This window comes from Hipposideros armiger, unplaced genomic scaffold (genome assembly GCF_001890085.2).
Source record: "Hipposideros armiger isolate ML-2016 unplaced genomic scaffold, ASM189008v1 scaffold_591, whole genome shotgun sequence".
NCBI lineage: Eukaryota > Metazoa > Chordata > Mammalia > Chiroptera > Hipposideridae > Hipposideros > Hipposideros armiger.
The window spans coordinates 1,247,026-1,253,619 of NW_017731941.1; positions in this window are offsets into that span (position 1 = coordinate 1,247,026).

Genomic DNA, 6,594 nt, shown 5'->3' on the forward strand with positions numbered 1-6,594 from the left:
CCAATTAAAAAAAAGGAAAAAGAAAAAAAAATTTTATAAATGAAACTATGATAGTTTTATTTTCATTTTCAATTTTACTTCAGAGCCACATGTAGGTACCCAAAGAGCCGCATGTGGCTCAAGAGCGACAGTTCGCTGACCCCTGGCAGCTCTTCGGTCTCAAAAGTTTGCCAACCCCTGACCTAGATAGTTTCTGTATAGATGGGGAGGAAGGCCCCCAGGTGTCAGCAGGGAGAGTCTGAGTTCTGGAGCTTGGAGGGCAGGAGGGATGGGTGTCGGTGACAATGGGGGAACTTCCACCCCCATGTTGCTACATTGCTACAGTCTTTCTGGGAGTGGACTGTAGATAAATAAATCTTTTAACTGAACTTATCCCTTGACCTCACAATTCAGCTTCTAGGGATTTATCCAAAGAAAACAATCAAATCCATGCGCCAAGATGTGCAGCAGTGTTTGTCCTGCTGTGGCTTGTAACACTGAACACTTAGAAGCCACCATCAACGGGGGCTGTGGTAAGGAAAATGGGGGGCATCCAAACAATTAAAACTCTGTTATGGTTGAGAATGATGAAGTGGATCTATATTGACTGGAAAGAGGTCTAAGGAAAAATGCAAACTACAGAATGGTGTTTCCATATATGGTGGGAACTGTATGAATAATTTAGTGCAGACACTACCCTGTAATTGTTTGTAGGAGCAGATGCATGAGCAATAAAATGAAGAGATGATCTTCCCTTCTCTGCACCAACTATGCAGCCAGGCTCCTGTTTGGGGGTAACAACATTTGTATCCAGGGCTGCCTGAGGGCCAAGGCCTTTCACAGGCCCCATTGAGAGGACAGCTGGGTTGTCCCTCAGGTGGGTTGCCTTCCCTGAAAGTGCCCAGACTTGGAAGAAAGATGGGGCTTCCTCCCATAGGGGAATGGTGGCGGCCTGTGCCCTGTTCGCATGTGGTGGGACGTGGCCTGCTGCGGGGATGTCTGTGGAGGCTGGACAGGATCAGGATGGGGAGCTTCTACTGATTCCCTTAGATTTAGAAAAATTAAGTTAGGACATTTCTTTGCCACTCTTTCCTGAGTGCAATTGAACAGTCATGCCTGTTATACATGGGTAATAAAAATGTTAAGGAACAGAAAGAATGGTGTGGAGGAGGGCACTGTGCCTTGCCTCTGGAGGGGCAAGGTTGGCCTGAGGCACTGGTCAGGGCCCTGTGGGAAGCATGAACCCAGGAGGAAGTGAGGGGAATCCCACTTCCCTGGGGATCTTTGGCCCCAGAATCCAGAAGCCTATTGCTGAGGGAGGCCCTGACATCTGGATTTTGACACCAACCCTAGCCTGGAGCTATCGTAGACTTATATCCGGGCCAGATGTGAGTGCTGAACAATCGTCTGAGCTCCTGGACCCAGTCCCTGCCTGGAAAGCATGTGCCAGGGTAGGGTGGGCACCAGGCCGTGACCAGCAAGAGCCTCTATCTTTGAATCTCTGTCTGGTGGGGTGCCAAGAGCTGTGTGCCCTGCCCTACCCTGCTCAGTTCCATGGGGCCTGGCCAGCTGGAGCTGCCTGCATTGAAAGCCTTGGACACAGTCAGGGACTTGGGCCATTGGTGGGGCCTTCTGAGTGCTCCCTTTTTGCTAAAGTGTCCTCTTGCTGTGGCTGTAGTCCCTTTGGTCTCCCCTGATGACAGCAGCACAGGAGACAGGCCAGCTTCAAGCCCCCAGCTCTGTAGTTCTCAACTTCACCAAAGGCATGACTGTGAGGAGGATGCAGGCGGACTTGGTGAACTGCTGCCTGACTGTAACCCTTCACGTGTTCTCCCCTGATGTGCACACCAGCGCTTTCCCACCTACCCTGTTTTGCTCATTATCATAATTCCCATCATGGAAACGTAGGCTTAGGGAGGTCATGTGACTTGCACAAGGTCACACAGAGTTAATGTCCGACCCAGGTCTCCTGAGTAGCAGCAGTCCAGGGCTCTGGCCACTGGACCATGATCCAGCCACTCATCCAGCCTCAGTAGCAATCCCTTCACAAAGCAGCATGGGAGCTGGAGGCTGGAGGCTGTGCCGTGCCCTGGCCCAGTCAGGAAGACATGGCCCTCACTTTGACCCTGGCCTCAGCAGAAATGCCAAGGAAGTGCAGTGTAGACTNCATGCACGTATTGAGTGTCTGCTGCATGCAGAGCACTGTGTTAGGTAGGCCCAACGGGGAAGACACTGAAGACCTGAACCTGGGGTCCAGACAGAAACAAACTTGCTTCCACAGCCCCACACCTGGGCAAACACTGGGCCCGTATGATGGCATAGAGGGCTGATGTGACACCGCAGACCTGAGTGGTTGGAGAGGTTGGGGGGTAGGGAACACCAAGGACGGATACCCTAGGGTGGAGGGACTAGAAGGATGGGTGATTTATGGAGCAGCTTTAAAATGAAATAAAAGACCTCTAACTCATTATGCACCTACTTGCTGTGTGCCAGCTACTAGGTCAGCACTGGGGAGGGTGGAGGATGTGGGGTGAGGCCGGAAACCTCAGTTATCCAGGAGCAGCCAGTCCTGCCTTTGAACTAACTTTTATATTTCTGCTGTTAAGGCTTTGGTGTTGGTGGTCCTTCCTTTCCCCCAGACCTACACACAGCCTTCCACCCTGTTCTGCCTGCCTCTAGTCTTATTCCCTGCTCTCCATTCTTACATTCCTTACCAGAAAGACATCGCCTCAGCCCCAAACCTTTGGGAATCACTGCGTAGTATTATACATCCCTTTGGGACGCTGGCACCGTTCGCTGGAATGCTCGAAGCTCTGAAAAGGCCTCCATGATTTAGCCTTTGCCTTTCTTCCCAGCCTCATCTCCAGCCACTTCCTACCGCAGACCCTTTCACTCACTATTCCCTGGAAGCTTGTTGCTCCCGAGGGCGCTGTGCTCCCTGCCTTTCCTCTGCTGCCTGAAATGCTCTGGCAGACACCCATTCGTTTTCGCGACTTGGCTCTGCCTAGTCTTGCTCAGGTAGAGTTAGTTGCTTCTCTGTGCCCCACAACCCCACCGTCCCCTCTTCACCATCCTGGCACTGATAGCCCTATGTCCTAAGCATCCACATTGGAAGTTTCAGGAGGGCAGACATCCCCCAGAACCTGGCACATGATAGTCACCAACATAAACCATGGAACCTGTGTGTGGTAAAAGGACCTGGGGAAGGGGTGTGAGTTTTAACCAGNTGCATTCTGACTTTCTTTGCTCCCGAGTCATGTAAGAGAAAGTGACTACCCACAACTCCTCAGCATATCAGGCCAGTTAGAACTAGAATATTTTAATCCCAATTCTTAATACTTGAGAGAGACAATACTATTGGCTATTGGCTTGGTCAGTGTCCACCACTGAGCCATTCAGGTATGGTGGGAAGAGAAGTACCTGGTAAAATGTAGCTGTAGCAGGCCCACCCCTGAGAGTAGTTGGAGTGCCACAGGGAGAAAGGAGAATTGTGAGTTGGCCAGACATCCCAAAAGGTATCCATTGCAATTGGAGAACGGGGAATCCCCAGTCTGCTCTATGTGTAAGTATCATATGGGGAATGAAGCTAGAACCTTCCCTTTTATGTAGATAAAGAAAGACCAAGCATTCCAGGTGTATACGTTTGGTCTTTATTCTATGTCTTAGAGTCCCTGGATGTCAAAGGGACTCTGGGCAAAGAGTTTGGGCAAGGAGATCAGAGATGCTATTTAAAAAAAAGGACAACAGTGGAAGTCCCTGTAGGAGCAATACAGGAAGCTGCTGGGGCTTGTCTAGGCTAGGCCCTGTGGATTCTGTTTGCTTAGATCTCAGATCAAAGATGTGCTAAGGGAAGCCCCTGGAAACCACAAGTGCTAACAAGTCATGGTGTGGGGGACTGGGCTCTCCAATCTGGCCTCCCATTGGAGCCCTGGGCTTGTAGGAAAAACCCTTCTGTGTAAATAAAGAAGGTGTTGGCCACACACCCCATTGTGGTTTTGTGTCATGGAGGCTGATTGGTCAGTAGGACACAGACAGGAATTCCAGGGGTCAAGACAAAATGAAAGATGACAGGAGGACCAGCCATCCACCACCTGACTGCAATGAGCAGAGTACAAACTTGTCTGTGAGACCAGCATTGCACCAAAGAGGGGAGGAGTCTCTCTCTCCAAAACTGACCAGTTTCAGACTTTATTTTGACTTTCAGTATTAATGTTCTTATTGTGTTAAGAAACATAAATAAGAGAAAGGCTTTTACTTCTTAATATATAACAACACCACCATCAACAACATATACTTACTCAGAGCTAACTATATGCTAGGCACTGCTCTAAGTTTTATATGTATTAATCATTTAAACCTCATAACTTTTGAGGTAGGGACTATCATTATCCTTTTTAACTGATGAGGAGGCCCAGGCACAGAGAACGTAAGCAACCTATCTGAAGTCATACAGCTCATAAGTGGCAGAGCTGGGATTCCAACCCAGGCAATCTGTGCTCTTAACCACTCAGTACTGCTGCTCTCACTCCAGTGGTGTGTATTGGTTAGGTTCTTCTGGAAGCAAGAAACAGTCTCCCACAAGCTACTTCAAGGAAAGGATTATTAAAGGATAGAAGTGGGGCTAAAAGAAAGAGATGGAAGCTCAGAAATCTAAAAATAGGCACCACGGTGCAGCCAGGCCTTTAGGAGGTTGGAAGTAGAGGTTCTCTAGGGCTTAAAGGCATCCTTGGCAGCAAGACGGAATTCAAGGCTCCCCACTCCAGAGTCCCTTCATGAACACCACTCAGTATATTTCAGGTGTCTGCTCCGTGTTCGTCTTATATACCCACTGGCTTTCTTTCCGTCAGCTCAATATCTTTTTTTCTCTCCTAGCTAAAGATGCCTCACATTTTTGTCTCACTCATCTCATGGCTCCCCCCACCTCAGAACCTTTCAGTTGTTCCTACTCCTAGCTGCCTGACCTCTTCACATTTTCAAGGTCATAATTCTGAGACAGAGAAAAACTGACTGGCTTAACTCATTTTTTTGAGCCAGCTCAGGTCGTAAGATGCTGGTCAGCCTATGGTTTGTCTTCTGTTGGGTCAGTTATCTACCTCTAGTCAAATCAGTTTGGACTGGGATGGGGATTGGAGTCACATGGTATAAAACATGATCATCTACAGTTGCCCTTTTAAGTGGTGCTGTGGGTGAGGCTGTTTTCTTAGAAGGTGCCTCCATGATAGGCATGTGTAGCTCAGGTCCTGTCCAAGAATCATCTCATCAGGCTAGGACTATTCTCTGTGCCCCAAGTCAGTCCCATTTCCTTGCCCTCCTAGAAATGCACATTTCCCGACTGCTTCTATCCAGTCCTGTAAGCCTGGACTTGGCTAGTCCACTGAGGACAACACCTGCAGCCAATGATTCGGACGTTGGTAAAGGAAGGAAGGGAAGGTACAGGAGTTAGCAGAACTGAGCTTCTATAAGCCTGCGATTCACTCACTTTGAGATCTGTGTGGGGCCCTTCCGTTCCTCCTCTCCACTTTCTTATCTGTGTGATGGGGCTTTTCAGTGCCTCCTACCAGCCTCACAGGCCAGGCCCTGTGGACAGGGTTGCCTGTCCACCCCAACAGTCATTCCAATAGCTCCATCTCCTCTTCCTTGCCGTATGACCTGCAGTTATGTTTGAATGCTAAGGAAAGCTGTCTCTTCATAGCCCTGGGGGACACATGTCCATGTTCAGGCCAACCATGGTTAATTCCATTCTCCTTGCCAGTGATGGTGTCAACTTGATAATGGACATAGGATGCTGCCTTGCCCAGTGTTATCAGCTGAAGGGGGAAGGGTTTCTGAGAAAGGTTCTTGTTTGATGAAAATTAATCCATGTGGAGAAACCACTCCCCTTTGGCTCTAGGGCCAGGGCCACATTGCAATCTCAGAAGGGAATAGGCTTGTTCTTTGGGACTCATGGGAAAGCATATTTTGTGCCAAGCTGGAACAGGTGGTTCTCATCCAAGTAGGTATACAAAATATATGAAGGTCTTTCATCAGGGATGATCTAGTGATTGAATTAGATACAAGTCATGTTGTCATGAGCAGAACTGTGTAATACTTTTTCTCTAAACTTTTTGCCTTATTATCATGGTAGGTGAAATTGGTCTAGTTTAATAGGAAGCGCCAAACTTTGGCCCCAATTCGGCACACAAATATTGACCCTGTTTTCTACTTCCTTTGCCCATTGAACTGAGGATCTCTCATCCCTACACATCGCCTCCTTAATATCCAGTGAGACACCTGGAGGCCTGGTTTACAATGGCAGCTTTTCTGTGGTCGGCCTGCCCTCTGCTGGTTAAGGAGATGGATTGCGGAGACCGCAACTTCTGGGAAGGGCCAACTTTCTGGAAAGAGGATGTGATCAGTAGACTGGATTTCCTTTGGGGTCATTCTAGGCCATTTATTCATCAAAAATAAGGCCTAGGTGGCGGTGACCCAACCTTTGAATAGGTGGTGGGAAGCCTCCTAATGAATAAAACTGCCTGGAATAGATGTTAAAAAATTGTCTGCCTGTTTGAGTTTCTTTATCCACACATGATGGAGAGATGAGAGAGAATTCATTAGTCTAGTGTTAAAAACAAAATT